Below are 27,756 nucleotides of genomic sequence, written 5' to 3'. Positions count from 1 at the left end.
CGCTGCTCTCCTGAGTGCAGAGGCAGTTACCCAGGGGTGATTCACCAGGCCACGACTTTTGCTCTGAGCCCCGCTCAGAGCCACCCAGTGCCAGAAGCTACCTGGCAGAGGTCCCCACCTGATGGGCCACCATCTTTGTGCTAAGATTTTAACCCTCCTGCTGAGCTCTGGCTGGAGATGTCGGGGCCCAGGGTGTTTGGCCTTGACCTTCTTTCCAAGCATCTGGCTTCTTCATCTTTTCCTGAGCTTATGATCATGTCCTTAAAAAGAAATAGTGGCTCCTGAGTGTGCTTGTCTTGCCCATCAGACTGCAAATCACTGAGGGCAGGGACGGAGTTCTATCCCTCTTCATAAATGGAGACCCTGCTAGGGTCAACTCCTAGCTGCATGCCTGGCAAAGATGGCATTTGATAAATATTTGGGGGCTGAATTAATTGGCTCAATTTTATTAATTGGCTATGGGGGATGTCCCCACTCCTCAGACAGAACCCAGTGATGAGGAGGATGCAGAATGACGGCAGGGCTTACATAGAGCCAGTGGGCCACTTGTACAGCCATGCCCATCTAAGTTCTTTTTTTTTTTAAAGCCAGGGCCTCACTCATGCTAGGCGAGTTATCTACCTCTGAGATATACTCCCAGCCTCTCTTCAGTCTTTGCTCTGGAGAAACTGTGTCTTGCAGGTACATGAAAGGACGGACACAAGAATGCTCCTGATAGTGCTGTATGCAAGCACAAAGAGCTGGCAGTGACCCACATAGCCCCGGACGTTGTGGTAGTCATACGACGGGCTGAACACGGAATGGACCCCAGCTTCATCCATCAACACGGATGGCTCTCAGAAACATAACAGTGGCCAAAAAAGAAAGTTTCAGGTGAGTATATATAGCGTGAAACCACACAGATGGCCTTTAAATACACACACAACAATACTATAATAAGTCTAGAGAAATAAATAGTCAAAGAAAGAAAGTGTAAACATCAAATTGGGAATGGCGACCTCAGCACAGGGAGCAGGGCGATGTGACAGAGTCAGGTGTGTGCAGCACCAAGTGGTATTTCCCAGATTGGATGGTGTTGGGGATGTGCTGCTCGCTAATTAATTCTTTCCCAGGTACGTGGAGCTCATAATGTAATTCTGCAGTTTGTGGTGGTCATTGCTGTTATTCACCAAGTATGTGGGTTCTTCCCCTTCTAAGCTGGTAGCAGGATTGTACTTCCGGTTTCTGAGTGGTTGGGAGGGGCCTCTGACTGGTCAATGAGTTGTAAGGTAGAGCAATAACTTGCGTTTTGAGACCCTCCAGATCCCTCTATGGCTCCTGACAATAGTTGGGTGGTTGTTCCACCCACTGGGTCCTGAGTAATTTTTTTTTTTTATTTTTTTTTAGTTCTCGGCGGACACAACATCTTTGTTGGTATGTGGTGCTGAGGATCGAACCCGGGCCGCACGCATGCCAGGCGAACGCGCCACCGCTTGAGCCACATCCCCAGCCCGTCCTGAGTAATTTTGACAGGCAGAGCCGCTACTGATCCCTGGAGGACCATGTAGCAGAAACAAGACGTAGCAAAGGTGCCTGACATGCACGAGGCCCTGGGCTTGATCCTCAGTACTGAAAAAAAAAAAAAAAAAAGTAGCAAGTATGTTTTTTGTTGTTGTTTTGGTCTGATTTTTTTGTTTTGTTTTGTTTTGTTTCTTTTTGGTTTTTGGTACTGGGGATTGAACTCAGGGGCATTCAACTACTGAGCCACATCCCCTTTTTTATTTTATTTAGAGGCAGAGTCTCACTGAGTTGCTTAGGGTCTCGATAGTTGCTGAGGCTGGCTTTGAACTCAAGATCCTCCTGTCTCAGCCTCCTGAGCTGCTAGAACTACAGGTAGGCACCACAGAAGTGTGTTAAGCCATGGAGACATTGGGGTTGTTTGTTACTGCAGCATGGTCTAGACTATTCTGACTGACACATGGCTTTTAGTGTGTCTGGAATATTTCCATTTTTAAAAAAATCAAATGAGGAAAAATATCCATGCCATTTTGGCAAGTTCTAAGACATGACAAGAGAAAGGGGCTTAGGAGAGTAGAAGGGGCTGCAACGCTGCATTTCTATTGCTGTTTCCTTCAAAACAAACAAACAAAACTTCCTTGCTCCCTTTTACCCTTGGTTGGTAGCAGTGTCTAAGACAAGCATTGAATCCAGGAAGACTTCCAGCTGGGGTATCCCTGACATCTCATACATCTTCCTTAGGAACTCCTTTAGCACCACTGTGCTTTCTCCTGACCAGGCCTCAGCTCCAGGAAATAATCCCCAGGCATTAGACACCTGTGGGGCAGACTGGCTTTGGGCACATTCTTAGGGCTTCTCAGTCTCCCACTTCCCTTAAGCTGCAGAAACCTCAGCCAGAGCAGATGCAGGAGATCAGAGCAGGCAGGATGTCGGGAGGGTCTTTCCTGGGTGCCTGGCAAGCACCAGAGTCTGAGCTCCCAGGCCTCTGGAGCTGGACAGCTGTGTCACACAATCTTGAGCCCAGTGACACTTCAAACATGAGCTTCCTGCCTCCTCCCCTCCAGGGGAAGCTTTCCTGGATTATCTTGCCTGGAGGGAGGAGCTGCAGGTAATACCTGGATTTCTAAGGTGCTTTTCTTCCTAAAGGTTCAAAAGATTTCCCCTTCTCTGATCTCCTGTAGCCTCCCAGACATAGGGCCAGGAGAAGAGGATGATTTCATTTCCCAGGTAAGAAAATGGGAGGCCCAGAGAAGATACTCAAGCGGCCTGAGGTCCCACAGCAGGACAAGGATGTGACTCTGGTGGAACCAGGGTCTGTGCCTCCAGACCCCATCCCCCTTAACCCCTATTCTGCTGGCCTCCCGGGGAACAGAGGCTCTGTGCTCTCAGCAGCCCTCACCGGGGGTTAACTGAGCCCTGAGTGTCCACTCAGCCTCTCCTGGGGCCTGAGCAGAGAGGAGGAACCCAGAGAGGCCAAGGTCAGCCTCCCCTCCCACGGAGCGGTGACGACATACTGGCTGCGAGCCCCGTGGTCCAGTCCCACCACTGGGAGGCCCGGCCAGGGAGGCTGCCAGAACACCGGGGCTGAAGAGCGTCCAGATAACGCAGCCGGGGTAGCCTCTGTGGGTGGAAATGACATTTCTTGACTTTAAATAGCTCCGTCTCCAGCGCCGTGGAGCCTCAGCAAGGCTATTAATTCCTGGATGCCAGGGGCTGCCCAGCCGTCATTCTGTTTGCCCAGGTTGTGTAAGATCTCAGGCATTTCTCCTGCCACCCATCGCCCCACCTCTCCTCAGTGTACCTGTGTGATGTTAACAAGGGCTCAGTTTATTTCTAGTAACAGGCCTGGACTCAAGCTGACCGCACACATATTTTGTCCTTGCAAGTGACATGGCTCAAGTCAACAGCAAACTCTTGAGGTTTTCTTTGCAACCTGGTGTCTCTGTGATGAAAGGTAATGCGTATGCATATGGATAGTGAAAACAGAAGCTTTCTCTATGCATGGATATATATGTGTGTCACTAATTAATTAGTCAATTAACTAATCAATTAATTCCTTAGATAGATTTTGAATGCTTACTGTGTGTCAGGCAGAGTTCTAGCACGGGGTACACAGGGTAAACAAGAGTCCTGACTGATAAAACACCTGTGACCCCCCAGGCCCTCCCCTAGCAGTGTCCCCTGGCCCAGCCGGGCCTCTTGACAATAGTTCTACATGTCTTTAAGTCCTGTCCACCCTCAACAAGCCTTCACTTATATGCTAAGCAGAGTATGATGGGAAGGGAAAGACAGGCAGGTGTAAGAGGCACTTAATGCAGAAAATGAACAGGCTGTGGTAGCTGATTAGCTGGAGAAATAGTCAATGGTGACTCAATGGCAATTCCAAGACATTCAGGCAGAGAGCAGGGAGAGCTGGAGAATGATAAGACAGGTGTGCAGACTCAGGAGAGGGCAACAGGACCACTGGCCTCAGTTAGGAATTGTGCTAATTAATAATGAGGTCCAATCCCAGTGGCTTGAACACACAAGAGCTGTTCCCCTCATATAAAGGTCTGAGCTCCAGGGTGAGTGCAGTAGTTTTACTATCATTGGAATTGAAACTTCTGTCTTTCTGTTCCATCATTCTCAAATTCTCCTCATGGTTCAAAATAGCTGCTGGTGTTCCATTCATTACATGTGAATTTCAGGAAGAGGGAAAGAAGAAGAAGAGCAAAAGGTCATATGACTCCCATTTTTCTAAGGAATCCTAGATGTCTCCTGCCACCCTCTGCTTGCATCTCATTAGCCCAAAGCTAGTCACATAGCCACACAAAACAGCAAGGGAGACCTGCGAAGGAACACTGATTTTTTGCTTGGCATGTTGCCTGCGGCTCTGTTACTAATGAAGAAAGGAAGAACTGATGTTGGGAAGGAACCAACAGTTTTCATTAAGACATTTACTAAGTTATTTGTTGAACTGATTCAGAAGGAAAGACAAGGAGCTGTGTCGGCCGCATGAAGAATTCACAGTGAGGATGAAGAATCCTATTTGAAATGGATGGGGCCTGTGTGGAGGGAGGGCTGAACACCCAGATTCCCTGTGACTGAGGGAAGAACAGATCGTGAAAGGGAAAAGTCATGGGAACTCCATCCTCCCTCACCCCTCAGTCGGCCACCCATAAGGGGAGCTCCTGAGGGCACCTGTTAGGTGGCAGGCTGGATTCTGATGACCAGAGGGAAGACCCCCTTACATGGGTCCTGCTCAGACCTGGCTGTGATTTACACCCCATGTGGGAATTGTGGGAGCTGAGGAATGGAGGGTCCTTCTGGGGAAGTGGGGGTGCAGGAGGGCCTTCTCCCCTGCTGTGTAAACTGTCAGGAAGTTTCTTCCAGAGAATTTATATCAATGGTTCTTAAATAGGAGCAACTTAGCCCTACAGTGGACATTGAGATAGGGGAACATTGTGGTTGTTATGATTGGTGTGTGTGTGTGCTATTGCTATTTAGTGGGTAGACCTGTGCAATATGGATTGACATTCAGGGTAACCCAATGCCACTAAAAACCTTGTTTAACCACTAGAGGAAAGCCTGGGCCATGCTTATCATAACCAAATATCATTTACCCATCATCTACCACGGCCCAGGTTCTCTGCACAAATTATTGCCAAGCATTTTGGTAACTGCAAAGAAGTAAGTGTCATGATTATCCTTATTTCTGTTTCACAGATGAACACACCAAGGCTCAGAGGATTCAGGTAACTCCCACCATAGCACACAGCCACTGGGGGACCCCAAAGCCCACTCACTTTCCATTTTCCACATGCTGCTAGTATTCATTACTACATGTGTCTGCCATGGTCACATCTTTTGAAAGCTCATAAATGAGTGTGACAAAAGAGGGAACTCTCTATTAAGTAGACCATTCCCTTAACTGCAAGCACCTCCTTCCTCAGCCACTCTGGGGATTTCTATGCTTAAAACACACAAACATGGACCAGGAGGATGCAGTTCCTGGAAAAGCAAATCCCAATGGCCGCCAAGCAGATGAAAATATGCTCAGGCTCATTAAGGGGTCAGGCAAGTGCAGATTAAAGCAACAACGAGTACCTCAGGAGGGTCTCGGCAGATGGTAGAAATCATGGAGGGCTGCGCCACCAAGGGGTTGTGGGGGAAAGGGTACCCCCATTCACCGCTGGCAGGAACAGGAGAGTCCCACCTTCCAGAAAAGCAATTGGCAGTGTCTTCTAAAATTAAATCCAGGAACATGTCAAGTCAGCAATCCAATGCTGGGCACAAGTAGTTATATGACAAGGATTCTTATCATATGATGCTCAAAGCAAAATACAACAGCAAGACAAACAAGCAAAAAAGACAAAAAACACAGCGGGTGCCTATAGTTGAATGGATTATTCACACCATAGACCACATGCAAACAGCACCAAGAATGCTGAGTAGCCCCTGCTAGGGGGTGAGAGAAAGAGAAGTTCTGCTGCAAAGGGGCAGGGAACTGCTTCCCAGAGGGATTGTTGGTTGTGGTGGTGGTTCCCTTATTGTATGCCATTAGCAGAATTCATCCAACCATACACTAAAATGAGTGAATTGTATTGAAGAAATTATTTTTTAAGAGACGGCTGCACAACCACATCGATTCCCATGAGGTACTAATGAAAGAGAGAATTTACAGAATTGTGTCTAGCAAGATCCCATCTACAGGAATTGTGTCTGTCAATGTATAGAGAGGTGTTTGCATGTGTTCATAAGAACATGAAGAAAGATACAGAAGAGTTTGTTGTAGACTCTCACTGTGGGTTACCTGGAGGTGGGGGCAAGGAAGGGGTCAAGAAAAAAGTAAAAGAAAGGAAAAACATGAATGCCTTTGAAAGTGTGTGATGGCTGGGCAAAAGGGGCGCACATCTGTAATCCCAGCAGCTCCGCAGGCTGAGGCAGGAGGATAGTGGGTTCAAAGCCAGCCTCAGCAAAAGCGAGGCAGTAAGCAACTCAGTGAGACCCTGTCTCTAAATAAAATACAAAATAGGGCTGGGGATGTGGCTCAGTGGTCGAGTGCCTCTGAATTCAGTCCATGGTACATGCCCCACCTCTGCCCCCCCAAAAAGCGATGCAGCCGCACATGCCTGTGATCCCAGGTTTAGGAGCCTGAAGCAGAAGGATCGCAAGCTGGAGGCCAGCCTCAGTAACATATCGAGGCCCTGTCAAAATAAAATATAAAAAAGTTGTGGTGGAGCGCTCTGGGTTCAATCCCCAGAACTTTTTTTTTTTTTTTAAGTAACGTGACCAAATGTCACATTCATGCAACATCTAGAAGTGCATGGGTACAATTTTAGATTAAACTTTTTATTTTAAAAATTCTTTTATTTTAATTATTTTCAGTTGTAGATGGACACAATATTTTTATTTATTTTTATGTGGTGCTGAGGATCAGCCCCGGCTCTTAAACTTTCAACATGTAACTGCAAGCGGCGGGGCTGGGGCGAGGCGGGCTCCTGGGCTCCGGCGTCCCCGGGTGGACTGGCCGAGGCCGCGCGCTCTGCCGGGCGGTGACTCACGGAGCCGGGTTCGGCCGGCGCCTGCGGGCGCGCTGCAGCTGCACCTCGCCGGGGCGCGAATCCCTCACCTGGAGGAAAGCCGCCGCCCGCCGCCCCGGAGACCGACCGCGCGGGGGTTTTCCAGCCGGGGCGGAGGCTCCTGAAAGGCTCTTTGTGGGCCCCCAGGGAGGCTGGCGCGGCGCGGCGCGGGGACAGTGGGACAGCGAGGCCGGGAGTGGGGGCGGGAAGCTCGGCGGAGCGCCCAGGAGCGCGCCTTGGATGCGCAGCTGGTCACGATTCTCCTGGGGTGGTGAGGGGCCAGAGTCCCCACTGGTTGCACAAGCCACTGTGGCCTGAGGGAGGCCAGGATTTGCCTCACCTTTGAGCCAAGGCTGGTTCGACAGGCCCTAGGACTTGTCAGTGTTTGTGGCTCACTCCATGGGGCCTAGCTGCGGGCATTCTAGAGATATTTGCCCGGTGAATGACAAGTGCCTTTGGCAGGTTACCTGGGGACGTCCAGAGCCCTGGGCTTTACAGCTGCATCCTCCCTCCAGAACTCTGAGAAGCCTCTGCTGCCCTTGGAATCCCTGCTTGATGGCCTCCATCATTAATTATGCTTCCGCCCTCTGTGGGTGTCTTGTCCCCCTGACTAGACAGGAATACCCTGATGGGAGAGGCTGTGTCAGACATGTGACCACTTCCCAGAGCAAAACTCCACTGGACTCAACACAAAGTAGCTGTCTTTCATCAAAATTTAATGTGGCAGCACACAGAAAGAAGGCACTTCGCATCCAGTGGTTCTCTCTGTGTCAAATTAAGACTTAGCCATTTTGTATCATGTGCCAAAAGAGAAACAAAAATGTAGCCAGAGCCTTGGGTCATTCAGGAGGCCTGGTGTCAGGAGGGCAGCAGTGTGACAAAACATGTAGCTTTAATAACAACAAGAAAAACTGAGAGCACAAGTTGAAGGGCTCAGTCGTGGGGAGTGAGAAACCTCCCTGTTCATTTGAATTGGGCTGTTTGCCAGGAGGGAGGAAAGTGCTTCCAGAAAGTCCAAATCCAAGGTTAGTGGCTCCAAGGGAAAGATTTTCTACGTGGAACTAAAGCAAGAACTAGCTCATAAACCAGAACTTTCTAGCTTCCTTAGCAACAGAGCTGCAAGAGAGAAATGGTAGGATGACGAAAGGAAAACTAGACTTGGGGTCAAAAGGTCTAGATCTGAGCCCTGGCCTCAGCCTCCTAGATCAACCCTGTGACTTTGGGGAAGTTCCTTGACTACTCTGAATTTCTCATGTGTAGTCGGGGGATAATAACCCTACTATTGGATTCACCTACTAATGTATGGGTGACTGCCTCTCTCAGCTTGTGACACACAGTGGTCCTCAGTGAAAGGCTGAGTCACACAGATAGATACTTGTGTCTGCAGAACTATTCCTTACAACCAAAAGATGAAAACAACCCAAACATCAACAAAATATGGTATATTCATACAACAGAGGATTTTTGGGCCATCAAAAGGAACGACGTTCTGATCCATCTACAACATGGATGAACCTGGAAAACATCATACTAAGGAAAGCAGTCAAAAAAGATCATATATTGTGTGATTCCACTTACGTGAAGTCCCAAGAAGAGGAACATCCACAGGGTAGAGAGTTGATCAGAGGTTACCAAGAGGGATTCATTGCTTAATGGCTATGAAGTTCCTCTTTGGAATGATGAAAAAGTTTTGGAAATAGTGGTGATACTTACACAACAGTGTGCATCTGATGGTACCACTTAAAACTGGTAAAATGACACATATTTTATATACTTTGCCACAATATAAAAAGGCTTTCAAGAAAGCAGGCTGTGGAACCTGATTATAAAAAGAAAACTCTGTTCTTTGCTGTGCTTTTGTGATGGCTTCCCACTAGGAATAACCCAAATGTCCCTCCACTGTGGAATGGATGGATTGTCATCTGGAATACCATTCAGTGATGAGAACAAATGACAACCTCACACAATGATGTGGATGAATCTCAGAGGCATGATGTTGAGTGAAAGAAGCCACATGCAAGGGGACATCCTGTATGATTCCATTTGTATCAAGTTCACAGATAAAACTCATCCGTGGTGCAAGAGGTCAGAGTAGGTTTCCCCTTGGGAAGCGATTGCAGTATTGGAGAGGGGCGTGCTGGGGCTCGTGGGGTGGGCATGCTCTGTTCCTTGGCCTAGATGCTATTACCTGGGTATGTTTAGTTATGGAAAATTCTCTAAGCTGTTTTGCACTTATGTGTGTTCTTTTTTATACATATGTTTACTTCAACAGAACTTTTTTTTTTTAAGTTCTGGTTCAAGTCTGGGATGAAGGGAACGGTGAACAAGAAAGTAAAGCTACAGAAGTCTGATTTATACCCACTTAACCTGTGCCAAGCCAGAGGGACTATGAAACGGGGCTTGTAACTCTCTTCGCTGCTTGAGACCTATACCACCCCCTCCTCCAGGCCTCCATGAGCTGTAACCAATTAGTTTTTGAAGTCTAAATGGCATGCTTTCTACAGCTCACTCTGGGGGTGGGGTGGGGGCATGGAGAGGAAGAGGGTAGAGTCAGTACCAAGAAAAGCCCTGACCCCTGAGTGCACGGCCCCTGGAGCAGAAATCCACCAGACTTGCAGGCACTCAGCAAGTAGGAGATACTTGTTGGTGGCCTGTATCATCCAAGTTCCTCCAGTGCACCCCTGAGCTTCCCCCAAGCCCTCCCCAGTCAGATGCTGGGATGCTGCTGAGGAGGACATAGGGCCTGGGGCCCTGGGAGAGAGATTGCATTCCTTCCTTGGGCATTGGGAGTCTGCATTCCCTGATGCCCTATTGGATGCTGAGGGGAGGGCAGACCCAAACCAGTGACTTGGCCTGGGCTGACCCAAGGTGACTCCTGTCACCAAACAACTCTGCGGTTGGGGTTGGGGGGGTGGGGATAATTTTTATTTTTGCTTGATGACAAACTGCTTAAATAATAGATCTGGCTGGGGTTTCCATTTCTCCCTGACTGGCCTGACCAGTGTGTTGGCCGATTGACTCAATCAGCAGGTTATTTTGGCCCTGTGGGGACCCAGGGCTTGGTTTCTGCTCCAGGAGGCCTTCTCTCCTGGTGTCTGGGCCTCCCCCACAGTGTGATGTTTGTTTGCCTGCCTGTCTGGGAGCCTGAGGACTGAGGCAGACTTTGCCAGACTCGGGGCTTTTACATGGCCTGGGCACGTGGCAGTGGAGAAGCAGATTCGCAGGAGCAGAGGTGTCCCCCATGCGCATGCGCAGCAGATCTTTTCTCCTTCCCAGTAAATGCTCCCCTCTTTCCGGCTCGGGCTCCTCCGTCTCTCTCCCAGCAGCACATAGCCAGCCACTCTTAGCCTTAATGATAGCAGCAGCAGCAGCACTAATTGCTTAAGTGGGAAGAATGCTTTCTGATTTACAAGCCCTTCCCCAGCATTTGACCCTCCCACAGCCCTCAGTTTGGGGCTGAGGCTCAGGGAGGTTCTGGGACTTAATCAAGGTCAAGGACTCATAAAGGTTAGAGTATGTCTTTTAATATCTGGTTTCTTCTTCTCTACTCTGACCCCAGATGCCCTCCTGCTTTTGGAGACTGGGACAGAGTCTGTCATCCCAAATCCATTTCTTCCTAAGCTACAGAACCTCAACATACTCAGGCAAAAGAATGAGTCCAAGCCAGGGATATGTAAGCAAAAATTGAAGGAAATCCTTCAAGGGGTGAGGAAAATGGCTCTTTTACCCTTCTTCATGGCTTGGAGTTCAGAGGTGATAGCTGGGGCTTAGCAGCTACCTTGGACAATGAAAGGACTTTGAAGATAAAAGTCACTAGGGGAGTAGAGCAGAAATTTAGAAGGGGCCTGAGTCTCAGATGACCAGAGAGTCACCACACCAACCCAGATTCCCTACCTCCAAATTCTTTTACATGAAAGAGACAGAAAGTTGCATCCTGTTTATGACACGGCTAAATGGTTTTCTGTCATTTGCAACTCAGTTTAATCTCTCCTGATTCAGGGACCTCATTTCTGAATCGTCTGATACACAGCCCCTCTTATTCTTCTTCCCACCCACTCACTTGGGATGCAAAGCACCCTCTCCTTGTAATTCTCAGCTTTCATAGTTCATACCTCCTTGGGTCATGGAGCTATCCCAGGAAGGGACATTTCTGAGTCTCTTGAATCTGAGAGCTCTAAAGAATGAAAAGCAATCCATGACCAGCTTTCTTAGCTCCTAAGGGTGAGCAAAACTGATAGAGAACACATGACAACCCTGCGCACTCTGCAGTTTGCATAGGTTGGATTCTTCTGAGGCCAGTTTATAAACACACACTTCCAACCTCTGTTTTCCACCCAGCCTGTCAGTGAGTGGGACAGACAGTTGATCACTGGGCCTACTCATCTGCTCCCTTTTCCCCAAAGCACAGCAGAAAAAATTAGAGTCCATGTTTTTGTGATCCCTATCACATGAATCCACACCAGTAAAAAATTTTGAGGCTACATCTTATAGATACCAGTTTATGGACTTAGAGATGATAGCACACTGCTATCAGAGTGCGTTTGTGGAGCTGAGAGTAACTAAAAACCCAGGCTCTGTGGCCACATCTCTGAGGACTCTGAGTGGTTCCTTTACAAGAAGTCAGGGGAGGTAGCCTGACCCTCGTTCTCCAAATCTTGGACCTCATGAGGGGCCAGGTGTGCTCTGGCTCTGAAGTTCCTTCACCCTCCAAGTGCATTGACTTTTGTTAATATCAAGGTGTGGTTAATGTCAGATCTTCCTTTTCAGCAGGAAAGTGACAGGAGCTTTGCAAGCCAGCTGTGCTCTGGTGCTGCCCCCTTTCTAAAAAGTCTTCTCCAGAAACCCTGGGGAATGTGCTCTGGTGCCTCATTGGCCAGCTATGGGTCACATGACCTCACTGACCACAAAGGAGTCTGGGAGAGTATTAGGCCATGAGGGAAAATGGCGGTGTAGATACTGCAATATGCATAAATTACTGGGCTAGTACTTTGGGTACATTGTTAAGACCCACATATAAAAATAGGAGTTTAACTGGGCGTGGTGGTGTAGTCCTATAATCTCAGTGACTCAGGAGGCTAGGGCAGGAGGAGCTCAAGTTCAAGGCCAGCCTTAGCAACTGAGTGGAGACCCTGTCTCAAAATAAAAATTTTTTAAAAAAATTATAAGGACTGGAAATGTAGCTCTGTGGTAAAGTGCCTCTGATTTCAATCCCCAGCACTGCCCCCCCACCCAGTGAATGTTTACAAAAGATAAGATTAAAAATACATAGACATCCTAATGTCACTTCCTGCGTAGCACCTACTCTGGGAATCATAGGATAGATGGTACAATCTTTGCAACCAGAAAGGGCTGAGTTTAAATGTTGTCTCTGCTACTTATCTGCTGCAGCCTTGGTCAAATCCTTTAATCTTGTTGAAGCCTCATATTCCTCATCTGAAAAATGGGAATAGAAATAGAAATCACTTGACTCGGCTTGGTAAATTCACTAGCATGGAGCTTAGCACCTTATAAGAAACAATAACTGTTAGATATTATCTCCCTCAATAATGGTTTCCCATTTATGGAGTGGGGGATGGTATCCAGGAGAGTTAAAGTATTGAAAGCCATGGTACCTGTAATCCTAGTGACTTGGGAGGCCAGGATAGAAGGATCACAAGTTCAAAGCCAGCTTCACCAACTTATCAAGCTCTTGTCTCAAAATAAAAAATTAAAAGTGCTTGGGGATACAGCTCAGTGGTAAAATGCTCCTGCGTTCAATCCCCAGTACCAGTAATAATAATAATGTCCATCATTTAGGGATTCAGGGACTTTCCATTTCTACAGCAACAAAAGCCAAGTTCTGAGGATTCCCATCAGGGCTACAGCTTGGGCCAGGAGCTGCCAGTGTCTCTGGGCTTTGCCACTGTCAGCCAAGGCCCTCTGCCTGTGATTCTTCTCTCTGGGCTTCAGATTCTTCAAATGAACATGGAAGGTCTGAAGCTTCTCCTTCCACTTAGAGCACCCCTATTGTTAGTCCCCACTCATGCAACATCTGTCTGCTTGGTGTCTCCCCACTCCCATCCCAACCTCCATGGCCCCTGGACTTGATTTCTGAGGTGCTGCTCCCTGTGACTCGTCTTCCCCTTCTCTGGCCTGACCATCCTTCATTCCAACCCCAGTAACTAGGCCCTTTTCAAAGTGCTTTCTATCCTAGAATGCTGTGAGATTCCATGATCCCTGAGGAGAAGGTAGCATGAAGTTCTGACCTCTGCTACAGAGTTAAAGACTAGACCTGGTTTTTGGTTTTTCCCCACAAAACATGTCCTGATCACTTTCAGTGGGTCATACTTTCTTCTAAGGGCTTCACATTTTAATTCATGTGGACACTAGGATGTAGATCCTATTATTGTTATCCTCTTCCTCCCTGTTCCCATCTTTAAAAGGAGGAGAATGGGGTCCTAGAGAGGTTAATTAACTTGCCCTAGGTCACACAGCTGGCGAGAGCAGAGTTGCACATTAGCCCAGGCAGCGTGGCTCTGGACACATTCTCCACCACTGTACTAGTTAATAGCTAATTTTTAAACTTTGTCTCTTCTTAGTTGTGCAACCTTATGCAAGTTACTTAACCTTGCTGTATCTTTAGAGGCTGAACCTCTTGAGAGTACCTGGCAGACAGCTGTTTCACTCTAGATACTTCACATCCATCTACCAAGAACTGGGACATTGCCCTACGAGACCTCAGTACTGTCACCAACTCAGAAAATTAAACCCCAAGTCACAGGGATTATAGGTGTGTGTCACAGCACTTAGTTACAGTGTTTAAATTTTTTTTAAATTGAGATACAAAAATCATTCTTTTGAGGTGCACAGTACAACTCATTAGTTTTCAAGTATATTCACCAAGTTGTGCAACTAGTCGCACTGTCTGGTTTCAAAAAAAAATTTCATCATCCTCAAAAGAAACTCCCATTTGTTATCGCTTCCCATTTCCTCCCCCTGCTCCAAGCCAGTAAAAACCACTAATCTACTTGGCCCCTGTGGATCTCTCTATTCTCAACATTTCCTGTAAATGGAGCACACTTCTGGCTTCTCTCACTTAACTTGATCCACACAGCACGGATCAGAATGTCACATTCTGCTCCAGGACATGGTGTATTGTGTTGACCCAGTCATCTGTTGGGTTGTTTCTACTTTTTGGCTTTTGTGAATGATGCCACTCGGGCGCTGAGATCTTTGGAGCGCAGGCTGCTATTTGGCAGAAAGTCCCTCCATTTGGATTCATCTGGCTGCTGCCCTGGGGATTGGTTTCAGGTCTGCTGCACAGTCTTTCACAGCTGAGCAAATGTTCTTCTCTTTCTTCCTGCTGAGCCCGGCCCTGGGCTGTCACCTCTGCTCAGCAATGTTGCCGGCAGGTGGAACAGCCTGGCAGAGGCAGAGTGGCACTGTGTTCATTGCCACTACCCACAGGGCCTGCCACCGCCCTCCTTCCTAGTGGCCCAGAACCTCTGAGCTATTCCAGGTCCGTCTGTGGTAGACCCAGCCTGGGAAAATCTGAGGTCCTGGCTGCTAGACAGCTGCCTTCCTCAGAGGCGTGAAGGTCATTCCCTGGGCTTGGCTCAGCCCCTTGTTTCTGGCACCCCTGGGCCCTCAGCAGTCACCCCTGGCGGCGAGTGTGCGGGTGCACACGACGCATCACTGGGATGGGCTTCCTGTTGACACACGCCAGCTTGTGGCATTGGGTGTAGTTATGGTCAAAGGAGCACCCACCTAAAAATGGGCCATTCGTGCTCCATGGGTCAGAGCAGATGTCTCTAAGTCATTACTGTTTCCTTCGCACCGGCAAAAACAACCTTTCCTCCCTGGCCGGCTTCCTCTCTGCAGCCCCCAGAAGTCCCACAGCTATTTGGAGTTTCTTCTGTGCTGGACCTCTTCCCCAGATTCATAGCTCAGCTTTCCTGGCAAAATCCACAGGGAAGTGGGGGCTGTGGACTGGGAGTTGTTTGTTTATTTGATAGAGCAGGAGGAGGCAGGGCTTCTGTGTTATTTTCTGACTTGCTGTGTGGTTTGAACGCACCACTTGACCACTCTGTGCTCAACGGATCACACGTTGCAGCATTTACCCCCGGACAGAGGTTGGTTTATGGGTGAGACGATGGAGCAAGGGATGGAGATGGGGGTGAACCCCCTTTCTTGGTGATATAAACATTCAACAGTAGCTTAGATCCCCATTTGGCCGCTCATCCAGATAAAGACATGGTCGTGGGAAGAACACAAGCTTCAGGAACAGACATTCCCAGAGCCAAAACTTGTCTCTCTGCATCTTACTAGTTGTGTGGCCTTGGGAAAATTACTTAATTTCTCCGACCTTTCGTAGAAGGGGGCTAACACTAGCTTTTTCATGGGGAGATAATAAAGTGCTAGGGACAGTTTCTGCAATGTTGGAGATGCCCCCTAAACCACAGAGATGGAGCAGGCTTGGTCTGCTGCTCTACCACCCTGAACAGGCCGCATCGCAACTGAAGTTAAGCAGGGTCAGGCCTGAGGGGTCCTTGGATGGGTGGCAGCAGGGTAGTTTTTGAAAATATATCCAAATTTTACTTCTTGCTCCTTGTGGGTCAGTTTCTCACACAGGGTTTTAAGACAGGTAATTTGGTGTTGCTGGGTGAATAGCCCCAAATTTACTTTGGTATTTTTCCTGGAAATTAAGGCCCTTATCTTTCAAGCTCCTTTTTGCCCAGCCCAGATTTCACCTCCTTGGGAAACAGAACCAATCAGAAATGGGTTTCAAAAGGTCTTAAGTTGGGCTGGGGATATAGCTCAATTGGTAATAAAGTGCTTGCCTCACATACATCAGGCCCTGGTTTCAATCCCTAGAACCACACACACACATAAAAGTTCTCAAGTTATCTCCAGGAAAACCTTGCAGAAGGTGAAGCGCTGCAGGGCCAGCCTGTGAACCCCACCCATGGGGCCCCATCTTCCTGGGAGGCATGTGGGTTTGGGTTCTGGCCTCCCTGGTGGCTCTAGTGGGCCACCCAGGGGGTGAGATTTCAGGACTGCCCAGCCACAATCCTCCCTGTCTTGTGTGATAATTCTTGATAGTCCACGGAGGTCTGTTGACTTAAAGCTTTGATCCCTGCTGGAAAGAGCAAGCTCTGGGAAAAGATAGCACTTTAATCCTCTGCAATCACCTAACTTAGTATAGTAGCTACAGCAGAATAGCTAGTGGTCCCGTAAACGTTCTCTTCCTTCATTGTGAGACAGGACTCCCCAGTTCTGATGGCTCCACTAAAGCAGGTTTTCTCAACCCGGGCATTATTAAATTTGGGGATAATTTTTTTTTCCAGTGCTAAGTCCTTGCACATGCTAGGCGGGAGCTCTATCACAGAGCCACACCCCCCTCTGGACAATTCTTTCCTGTGAGGGGCTGTCCTGTGCATTGAAGGACATTTAATTACAACCAGTCTCTTTGTTGTGACCAAAAATGACTCTTAACATTACCAGGTGTGCTCTGGGGGTGAGGACAAAAATCTTCCTCACTGACAGTCAGGAAGAGATGACATTCTCCAGCCTCCCTTGCAGCTAGCCGAGGTCATGTCATGAAGTGCCGGTCAATGGCTCGTGATGTGGATCATGAAGAGGTGCTGATGTGTGCAACTGCCCAGTCATGCCCTTAAAGGGAAGTGTGTTCTCTACTTCCTGTCTTCCCTTCCCACTGGCTGGAATGTGAACACTATGGCAGGAGCTGGAGCAGCCATCTCAGGCCCTGAGATGAAATGAATGAAGAAACCTGCCTCCAGGGGGCCCCTCCTGAGTTTTAGGCACTGTGTTAGGGGGTTTTGTGAATTCTCCAAGTAACTCTGCAGGAGAGGGATTATTATCCCTGTTTCCAGAAGAAGAGACCGAGGTTCAGAGAGGTTAAGTGATTTGTTCACCCGCATCACACATCCAACGAGGGACAGAGCCAGGGTTCAGCCTCAGGCTTTCCAGCCACCCCCTGCAGTGCACTGCCCCTTTAATTGAGAGACTGTACAGATGCGAGGCTCCAATAAGGACGCCACTGCCTTCAGGGTAACCTGTCACAGGTGTCCCCTCCCTGACCCTGCTCTTACCCCCTCCCACCCCACGTTCAGCCTTACTCATCTCCCAGTGGGCCCCAATTCTTGAGAACAAGCTCAGAATCCATTCATCCTTTTAAGTATCCACAGTGAAAAATCAGTTGATAGTTGTGTGAGGAGTTTCAGTTAGAAAATGTCCTTGGGTTTTGTCCTTAAAAGGCTAAGACAGGCACACGTCTATGATCCTCACTCAGGAGGCTGAGGCAGGAGGATTGCATGTTTGAGGTTAGCCTTGACAACTTAGTGAGACCATGTCTTAAAAAAAAAAAAAGATCTGGGGGCTGGGGAGCTAGCTCAGTGGTAGAGGGTCCCGAGTCTACACACACACACACACACACACACACACACACACACACACACACGAAGAAGAAGTAGAGAAGAAGAAGAAAAGAAAAAGAAAGCTAAAGCTAAGACACCAAGATCTAAGATGGAGCTAAGAAGAAATGACTGTGAACATCTGGTTTTGCAGGTGAGCTGTGGAATGGTCCCCTGAGACTCTTGGCAGGTCCTGGCCCCTGTCACCCCATTGACCCCTACAAGCACCAACTCATCTAACCTCAGTGTGAGCAGAACATCATTAGGGAGAACTTTTAACCAGAAAGCAGCCCACAGATTCCAAGGCTGGGAGCAAGACCCAGCCCCTCTGACCTCCTGCCCCCACTCCCCCGGGTGGTGGGGAATTGGTTAGGTCTCATTCTTGGGGACATGTGGCATTCAGGGTGGGGAAGCCCTTCTCCAGACCCCACTCCTAAGAAGACTCCTGGAAGGACCAGGAAGGTCCTGACCTCCCCCACTGTGGGGGGCCACCCTGGGGTCCCACGGGGTGCCTGTAGGACGCCCTGCTGAACAGATACAGAGGTCTAGGAAGGAACGCAGCTGTGAGCTTTCTCTTGGCCAGAGAAGCTCCCTTTTCCTCAGTGGAGGGGGAGGGTGTCCCCCCAGCTGGAGCAGCCCCGGGGGTGGATGAGAACCAGGGTTCTATCCCTGCTACCCTCACTGGCTGTGTGACCTCCGGCAAGTTACTTCTGTTCTCTGGGCCTCAGTTTCCTCATCCCCAAACCAAGGGGGTCGGACTGAGCGCCCAGATCCTCACGTCCTGTGATCAAAGGCCAGTGGAAGGGCCCAAGGACCCAGACAGGAAAGCTCAGGCCAGCCCAGCTCCATGCTAATGGCTTTGCAGAGAAGGGGCCCCGGGCTATGGAAGCTGCTTTATCAAAACGTGTTCCAGCTCACTTAGATTACACTTCACTCCACTGAACTTCAAAAGCCGCACAAGGGCTCCTCGGCAGACAATCCCCCAGGGAACATCAACACAACTCGTCAGGCTCTATGGGGTCAGTTCATTGGGGAGCAGAGAGCAGGCTTTTATGGACCTGCCATGGGGAGGGTGGGGGTGGGGACAACCCGCGGTTGAGTCTTCCTGGCTTTCACATGGTGATCAGCTCTCTAGGGTCCAAATCTCAGATCCGAAAAGACAGTCCTGACAGGCTAACTCTCATCAGATAAAGTCTCATCTGGTGAGCTGCGAGCTCAGAGAGAGACAATAAAGGAAAGCAAGATGGTGACATGCTTTAGCAACTGTGTGTAAGAAAAAGGGACACAGGTTCTCATGGATGGTGAAAGGGTGATAAGGTTTCCCGAGAAAGTGAAACTTTGGTTCTGCAATTAGAGAAGTTACAGTTTGCAGCTGAAGAAAAGTGAGATTAAGTGTTCCTTTGTATAAGCCCTGACTGTGTCAGACTCTGGATCCAGCCACTTATATGGATTACCTCATCTGATCCTCCAACACCCAGTGCAGTAAACACTAATCATGATCTTTCCCTATTTCTGATGAGAAAACTGAAGTTCAGAGAGGTTTAGTGACTTGGCCGAGGCCACAAAGCAGATAAAAGGCAGAGGTGGGCTTCAATCTTCAGTCTGTCTGCCAGACCTGTCTGCATTCCAAATGCATCTTTCAAATCAACATCCTGTGAGGAGCAATCATCAATCGAAAGAACAGCAGCTGTGAGTCTTTTAACTATTTCAAAAGTGATGGAGAAAAGGGGAATTGGACTCAGCCTGCATTGGGTCACTGGGAAGAACTAAGACCACATGATAAAAAGTAACTGTCTTCCACTTGAGGAAAGGAAGACATTTCTAGCAGCCAGTTTTCTGAAGACAGCAGGACACCTCAGGACTGATTTCTTTGACCTTAGGGGTGTTGGTGCATAAGTACCTGGCAGAGAGGCTGGTGAGTGGATTCTTGGGGTGCTTGTATCAAGGCCCCGGCTGCTGACGTTGAGATTTTAACAGGAGGACCAAGGGGCAGGATCAAACAGACTCATCTTGGTCTCTGACACTCAGAAGGTGACCTACAGGGCTTCTCCTGGTGTTTCGGGAGGTGCGCCCCCACCCAGCAGCCTCAGGCCCACAGAGAGAACACTGGCCTGTGTGTCTCTGCGTCGGGGGACCTGCTCTCTTGCCTTCCACTTTCACCTGTGTGCTCTTGGGCAAGTCATTTGCCCTCTCTGGAACTGTGTTTCTTCCTGGTAAAATGAGCTTCCTGTGGGTCAGTTCCTCCGCCCCAGGACAACAGGCCTGTATCCCAAAGGCAAGAGCTGGAGGGACAGCGACAGTGGCAGGATGCTGAGGGGTGGCCCAGGGCAGCTCTCTGAGGAAAGGGGGTCTTCTCAGTGGGGAGGGCTGAAGGGGTTAGGGTGGGGAGCTGGGCTGGGGGCCCAAACTCGGAGGTAGGTTCTTGCCGTCTTCTCCTGGAGCTGCTGGTGGAGGTGCTCCCAGCAGGAGAACCAAGGTGGGTGCTGGTGAGTGTGTGCGTCCTGTCTGCTGAGCGCCTGCTGCTACGGTGCTCTTTCTGGCACAGAGAAGACCAGGCAGGCTCTGGGAGGCCCCGAGGGAAGGAGAGGAGGGGGAGCAGGCGCAGTTCCCAGAGGGCTGCCAGGTTGGCGTCCGCTCCTCCAGGTTTGACTGCGAATGAGGAAGGAGCCCCCCACCCCACCATCACCACCACCAGCAGCAGCTGCTCTTGGGTGAAAAGCCTGGGTTTCGATCCCAAGGCTGGCACTTTCTAGCTGGGTGAATTGGGGCAAATTCACTGAGTGTAGGATCTTCCTGTGATTCCTCATGCCCATGACAGGGCTTTTGTTAATCATGCTGGGACAATAGCATCAGCAGGAACTCTGGGGCAAACTGGCCCCCAGGTCACCCTGCTCAAACTCCCAGAGCCTATTTCTGCATGGGGGACGTGGATGGGTGATAGGCAGATGCACGTGCTTCATATAACTGAAGACTCAATGATGTGCCCGGCATTCCGGGGGTCCTCAGTAAGAGAAGGCCCCCTGCCCCTTTCCCCATTCTTCATATTTCGGAGAGGCTGTGAAATGGGGCTACCTGGGGTCCCAGAGAAGCTGCGCTCAGATCTCCTTTCAATCCATGTGCTCTTCCCTGGAGGGCCTGCGCCTAAGCTAGGACTCGGGCCTCTTTTTGGGGATCTGTTTGCCTTTTCATAAACAGACGCAGGATTTTTCTTGGCTCCGACCCTCTGCTCACAGCTCATGGCCTGGGCCTTGAAGCGTTGGCTCCCAGGTGATTTGCATCAGGATCTACCAGGAAGTTTGTTTTTCGAGGCCTTAGTCAACATGTGGGTGTGGAAACTCCAACCAATTTCAGTGTTAGAGTCAACTCCTTTTTAAATAGGGACTTTCACATTAGTCAGACTTTTCAAAACAACATAATATTTAGACAAAATTCCATTTCCCTTTCCATCACCAGCAGCAGTTGCTGGAGATATTTCTGTTCTGACCAGGGCTTCCCCAGGCCACTTTCCGCTGGTTCCCCTCCTATGTCAGTGATGTCACAGGGCTGGGGTGTGAAGTCATTCTTCCGGGTGCCTCAGTTTCCCCTCCTGGCCCCTCAATGATGGCATTGGGCCAGAGTCTTAATGTATTTTGATTTATTTTGAACCTCTGGTTTGTCAATTGCCTGGAATAGCAACAATGGAGCCCACCTCCTCCAAGATACCACCCCTGGAAGCCATGGGGTAGTCTCAGGCATTTCTGTAGGTCAGCCCTCGAATCTCCTAATTCAGACTGTCTTCGAGGTACCAGGATTTGGCATGAGATGCTTTTCACAAAGTATCATGCATCCCGAATGCGGTCACCCTGAGCAGACCCAGACTTAGACCTTACCCAAACTTGTGCGTTGGCTTGGCGCACACACACCTGGCACCTTCCCACAGTTCTGAGCTGCTGTCTGCGTCTACTCTGGCCCCTACTCTCCTGGTCGCTCCATTCCCAGGGCTGGTCCTGTGTCACACCCCTGTGGGACATCTCTTTGCTGGCTGAACAAATCAGGCAGTCTTGGACAACCTTGTTGGCTGGGCACTTCTGATGTGTCCAGAACTCTGCTAGCGGTGATGTGCAGGATTCACTTTGTGAACAACTTATTAGCTGACATTTACCAACTGGACCCTGGGTAAGCTACCACATGATCTATCTGGGCCTCAGCTCTGAAGAACAGGGATGATCATGGTAATAATCCTTCTTCTATGATATTGGTGTGAGAATCCAGTGAGTTCAGGAGTATAAGTGTTTGGAACCTGGTGTCTGACAAGTGCTCAGTTGCTATAAGCCATTTTTACAATAAATCTTTACCACAATCCTATAAGACTCTAACTGGGGACTCTAACTGACCCCACGGGCCAATGAGGAACTGAGACTCAGGTAACTTACCCCAGTCATGGGCTAGAATGAGAGGCAATGAGCATGATTTGGGGAGTCTGGTTAAATTCCAATTCACTTCCATCTGTATCCACAGTATTTCTAGAGAACCCATGTGCCAGGCCCTGTGTCAGGAGCCAGGGGAAATGGAGATGGGCCAGGCCCAGGGAACCAGCCAAGAGCTCCACCCAGTTTTTAGCCTGGCCCAAGCAGGCAGCTCTGGGCTAGGCACAGTTAATCTCCAGCCACCCCCACTAGCTTCACCTGGCTCATTAAAACCAGACACATTATGAGTTTACTTAGCATCTGCAGAGAGTGTCTTTCATCTTCAAAGGCTTCCCGAAGCACCAACCAATTAATCCTTACAACACCCTCATCTCATAGACAAATATTTATCCTCATTTCATACCCAGGAAAACGAAGGTGCAGAAAGAGAACAGACTGGGCCAGAGAAACAAGAGTAAGTGGAGAGCTAAACACAACTCTGGAGCCCTTGACCCCTCCGGCTGCCCAGTCCATCTGGAGGCTGCTGGGAAATTCTTCCCATAATTCCTTTCTTTCTGTTTCTTTTTTTCTTTTTTAAATGGAAGCAGAACCTTTTTGCAAGTTCAGAAGAATTACATTTCTTTAATAGTAACCTGCAGGAAATACATTAAAAACACATTCTATCAGTTACAAATCTTAATGTCACCAGTCAAGGATGAGGGAATTAATGCTGGGTCCCAAAATACATATAGTCAGCAACTCCGGGGCAAGGGCAGAGACGATTTATAGAGTGCGAGGTCTGGACGTCTGGAGCAGGCAGGCTGAGCTCAGCTGCGGAATTGAAACAGGGCTGTTTTCAGATGGGCCAGTGGGGGGGGGGGAAGGCTGCCGAGGGCGGCTTTGATTTAATCATTGCTTCCCATTTCTCCTCCATGTAAATTACTTTTTTGATGCTATAAAAGCCAGGTTCTGATCTGTCAGAAGACTGCTTTCATTAACATAAGTGCCTATCAAGGATGCTTTGTTAAAAAAAAAAAAAAAAATCAACCCCCCAAAACAAGCCTTCCCCCCCCACCAAAACCAATCCCAAGCCTGATTATCTCCTCTGTCTACAAGGGTCAGACCAAGGGGTCGTTCAGGCGATGGTTGGGGTAGGGAACGGGACGATGAGACAAAACATATGTATGATGAATATGATTTTACTTCCTTTAACAGCAGGTATTTTTCTTTACCTTTGCATGGCAAAATAAAACAGGGTATTAAAAACCTGTTTTTAACTAAATGCACAGCTTAGTAAATTATGATTAGGAAAATGTTTGGGTCTTTTTAAATTACTTTACTTTGGGAACTCAGTGCTCATTTTGACAAACTTGAACTGGACACAGCCTTGGAAAAGAGGTTTTGACTCCCAGAGTATAATGTGCCCATTTTGGGAAGGAAAGTGACTTCAGGGATAGGAACAGCACTCAACTGTTAGTTGGGAGCTGACACATTCCCCAGCTACATGCTTGCTTGTCACCAAGAAAGCACATTAGAGGACTCAGTGGGCACCAAGGAGCTGAATCCCGCCAAGTGGAGATGGAATTGATCCCTGTGTGTCCCTAGGCTGTGTGGTTTACCTCTCATTGCAAATCACACGGCCCTGCATTCTGTCACTTTGCTGGGGGAGGAGACCGAAGCCCCTGGAGGTCAGAACAGATAGTCTGCAGGCCCCCCTCTCCTCCGGCTGTGAGTGGGCATTCCACATGGCAGGGCATCAAAAGGTAGGAGGAAGAGGTGGACGGGGCTTCTTGTGCTGCACGAGTCGACTTGGAAACAGTTATTGGAATTGGGATTTTTAAATGTTACTGAAGGAAAAGAAGGAGTCCGTGCTGAATTATATAATAGCTAACACTTCGAGAGTGCTTTAAAATTCAAGTGCACATTCACATTCCAAATCTTGATTATTGGGCCTCTAAGGCAAGAATGTCTGATTGGGATCATTTTTATGAGTGGGAAACTGAGGCACAGGATGACGTGGGGGCTTGGCTGGTTTGCCCAGCCATGAGGGACAGAGCCTGGAAAAAGCTCCCGTTTTCTGATCCGTGGAGGGTGCTGTTCTGCCAGCCCTTCGCTGGTCAGGAGCCCTGGCTAGAGGCCAGACCTTGAGGTCTGTCTTTATTTAATTGTTAGGAGGCAGGAGGCCCGAGGCTGGGGCTTTTCCAAATTCAATCCCCAAGGATTTTAAATTAACACCCGAATAGTTCTTACAGGGGACCTAGCTTAGAAAAGAACCTTAGAGCAATCCAAGGATGATGGGGTTTGATCAAGCAAGGTCATAGACCCACTTCTCCCTCCACAATCTCACAACCAAGCTCCTTCTGAGAACATTGGGCTCTCTGGGCCAACCAAGCTGACCCCAGCCGGGACGCTGCTCTCCACTCACATGGAACCAGCCCCACTCTGCGCTTCTGAAATCAGAGCTGGAGGTGAACTGCTTTGCTCATTTCACTGCCTTTCTTCTCTCCTAAGTTTAACTGCTTTTTCTGGCCTCAGGGAATCCCTTGCAAGTTAATAAAACTCACTACATCAAAGGGCTCCACAACCATTACCCAATTAAAACCTCACAGCACTCCTGCAGCAGGTAAGCTGATTAACCCCATTTTACAGATGGGGAAACTGAGGTTAAGTGGTTTGCCCCCGGCTACCGAGGAAATGAGTGTCCCAGCTGGCATCAGAACTCGGTGGTTTGTTCAGATCCATCCAGGGGTGGTGGTTTCTGTCAAAATCTGTTTTCACAGCACTTTGATGCCTAAAGATTTCTTTTTCCTTCAGGAAACGGATTCCTTGCAGCCTGCACTCAGCGTGAAGGATTTCTCCAGAACCGGTTCATCCGATGCAGCAGCTCCTGCCTTCATGCAGGAGAGGGGACCATAAAAATAGATGAAAGCTAGGAGCTCAGTGCAGTCATTTGGGAAACAATTTGGGCCTTTCAGAAATTAATGTTATTTAAAGATGCAGATTCATCCACCCCAGTGGCCTCCTGGGAGTGCTTCCCGAACCATCTGGTTCAATCGGCTCATTTTCTTTCCCCTAATCCTCCTGGCTCTCGTGTGTGTATGTACAGCGAAGGCTCCTGGGGAATTCACAGCATGAATAAAAAGCAAAGAGCTTTCTCTTTCACCAGGCACCATAAAATTCCTAATCCTGTTTATTCTTAGGAGGGGTATAAAATTCATGTTCTAACAGACAATGAGGAGACCCAGGGAGGCCTCCACCTCTCAATCCTCCAGCTGAGAAGTTTGGGGTAGCTTCACCCCATCCTTTGAGAGGACCTCTAAAACCTAGTGGTGTCAGGGAATAAATTCGCCCAGGCCTTCTAGAAGAAGAAAGAAACATCTTTTTGGTCTGGTTACAGCTAACCTTGAGCCACAGAAAGATTTCAAAGACTCAGGTGAGTATTTTTCAAAAGGAGGGTTTCAGTGCAGCCCCGACTGCTCTCTCTGCTTCTTGTGTTCAAGTCTGATTATCATCCACACAGGCAGGATGCCGTGTTTACATAAATAATTACCAGATTTTGGATAGCCAGACGTGTTGCGGCACACAGGAGGCAAGCCCATAAATTACATTTGAGGAATTAAGGGTCAGATTGATCTTATCTCTGTAAATCCGGCTGAATTCCAGCGAGCTAAAGGAACATCCGGTTGACTGAGCCTTGAGAGGCAAAGGCCCCAGAAGCCAGCCCTCCTGAGGATGTCGTTAACCCCACTGCCTTCCTTTTTTCACTTCTCCCTGCTCTGGTTTGTAAGCTGGCTCTGAGAGCAAGGGGGTGGCAGGAAGAAGAACTGCCCCGACTTGCTCTTTGCCCAACCTGCAAGGGAGAAAATGGGAAAGGGGTGTAGGCATCCCTTCTTTTTCCTCCTGGACCACACAGGATCTCACCCTAAGAAAAACAGCAACAGGAGGGATGGGAAACAGAGAAGCTGGGAGAGCAACAGGACAGGGACCCTGCTCGTCTCCTGCACAGGCTGAGCCTCCATGTTTTCATTCATTCATCAACAAGTGGGGTGGGGTGTGGCTCAATGGTAGAGCCCTTGCCTGGCATGAGTTCCGACCTCAGCATTGTGAAAACAAAACAAAGATGTATGGACCAACTACTGTACCCCCACCCCCAGTGCTACAGCACAGTGTGGTAGGCAAGGCTCAGAATGCCTGAGTGAATCCTGGCTCTGATAGCTACCCTGGGAAGTGACCTAACAGCCCTGGGCCTCCACTTTCATATCTGGAAAGTGGGATAACAGAACTAACAGAGGGGGTGAGGATTCACTGAAGTCATTCATAAAAACGTCTTAGAATAGGGCCGGGCACGCAGTCAGTACTTGGTAAGTGCTGGTTGGGCACATGTGGGCTGCCCTTTTGAAGCTGGTTGAAACAGATGCTCCCACTTAAACACAAAAGGGCATGACAAGGCAGTATGGATGACTAGGTACCAAGTGAGTGGAAAAGATAATTAAGTTCTAAGAAGCAGGCAGGAGGGTGAGATCACCATGGCAGGAGAAGACTTCTCGGAGGAAGGAAGGCTTCAGTTGGTCTCGGAGGACGTGCAAGATTTGACTGGGGCCATGGAAGGGCATCAGAGGTGGGGAGCTTGAGGGAAAGGCCTGGGGCCCCAAGATTTCCTAAGAATTCAGCTAGAAGCCAAAGTGGTAGGCACATCTGATACTTCCAAGAGGATAAGCCAAGTCTTTTCATTAGAATTTACAAATCAGAATGTTGGCTCTCTGTAGAGAAAGAAGTGATTTGTGTTAAGTTCATCTGACAAAAGAATTTACTGCTGGGTGCAGTGGCGCAAGCCTGTAATCCCAGTGGCTTGGGAGGCTGAGGCAGGAGGTTTGTGAGTTCAAAGCCAGCCTTAGCAATGGCAAGGCGCTGAGCAACTCAGAGAGATCCTGTCTCTAAAATAACATACACAAAGGGCTGGGGATGAGGCTCAGTGGCTAAGCACCCCTGCATTCAATTCCCAGGACCCCCCCAAAAAAAGAAAAATGTTATCAAGTGACATTACAAAACCCATTGTGAAGAGACCAGAAGAAGCAAGAACCTGTTCTAAAGAGAGCTTTGATTTATAAAATGGAAAGAGAGGCATATCAGGTAGGATGTTATTGAAAGGAATTATATTATTTGATGAAGTAAAAAGTGTTCAAGCCAAAAAGTGTTCCATCATTCAATCATTCTTTGAATACATAGTGTTTGCTATGGGCCAGATATTCAAGGGGACTTTGGTAGTGATAAAAAACATCAATACATCAATATGTATTAATTCTGTATTTGATATTTTCTATAAGTCAAAAAACAAAATAAATATCTGAAGGCAGGTTTACATAAAACAAGCATTTGGAAAACATTTCTTTGTAGTATTGTCATCAAAAATTTAAAAATCTTTGGGGCTGGGGTTGTGGCTCAGGGGTATGGCACTTGCCTAGCATGCACGAGGCCCTGGTTTTGATCCTCAGCACCACATAAATGTAAAATAAAGATAGTGGGTCCACCTAAAACTAAAAAAAAAAAAAAATTAAAATCTTACTCTATGCAATTCCATAAACAAATTTGATTTGTATCTGAATAAGAATTATAAGAATTTGTTATTGAACTTTAAAAAATTAATCTAATAACCTACAATGGAATTCCTAAATAAACTTTTGCTTGGATATCATTATGTACAAAGATAAAGTAATTCAAGAAGCAGTCTACCATATTTTGCCCAGCACTATTCTAGTTGTTACAAAGGATAAGCATTTGAAGAGAAAAGACTTTTTCTTTCAGCCAAGATGGAGCAATAGCAATTGGATTTATTCCACCACCTGGAAAAGAAGGAAGGAAGGTTTTTAAGACTGTTTGAGGCAATGAAGGACAGTCACTGAA

The 27,756-nt window shown here is 48.3% G+C and overlaps 2 long non-coding RNA genes across 6 annotated transcripts in view; one reads left to right on the top strand and one right to left on the bottom strand.

Moving 5' to 3' along the window:
- The first annotated feature begins 2,272 nt into the window (after positions 1 to 2,272).
- LOC308650070 overlaps positions 2,273 to 27,756 on the top strand; it is a 637,596-nt gene continuing 612,112 nt past the window's right edge. For 2 of the 4 annotated variants that reach the window (XR_014022230.1, XR_014022231.1), the window contains exons 1-3: positions 2,273 to 3,451; positions 5,203 to 5,231; positions 17,625 to 18,489. This is a non-coding gene — a long non-coding RNA (uncharacterized lncRNA). Of the gene's footprint in view, positions 3,452 to 5,202; positions 5,232 to 17,624; positions 18,490 to 24,669; positions 25,231 to 27,756 lie in introns of those variants that run through there. The other 2 variants (XR_014022232.1, XR_014022233.1) reach the window with 2 other exon arrangements.
- LOC308650072 lies at positions 5,587 to 8,923 on the bottom strand. Of its 2 annotated transcripts, none has more exons than XR_014022235.1 (3): positions 7,041 to 8,923; positions 6,609 to 6,683; positions 5,587 to 5,720 (listed from the first exon to the last, which is right to left on the bottom strand). It is a non-coding gene; the product is annotated as an uncharacterized lncRNA (long non-coding RNA). The 2 variants fall into 2 exon arrangements; XR_014022236.1 differs by having other exon boundaries at positions 7,109 to 8,923.

The sequence above is a fragment of the Spermophilus citellus genome (genome assembly GCF_964194105.1).
Source record: "Spermophilus citellus genome assembly, chromosome: 5".
Taxonomy (NCBI): Eukaryota; Metazoa; Chordata; class Mammalia; order Rodentia; family Sciuridae; genus Spermophilus; species Spermophilus citellus.
Note: the sequence above shows the minus strand (reverse complement) of the source record. Positions and strands in the feature narration are given on the sequence as shown.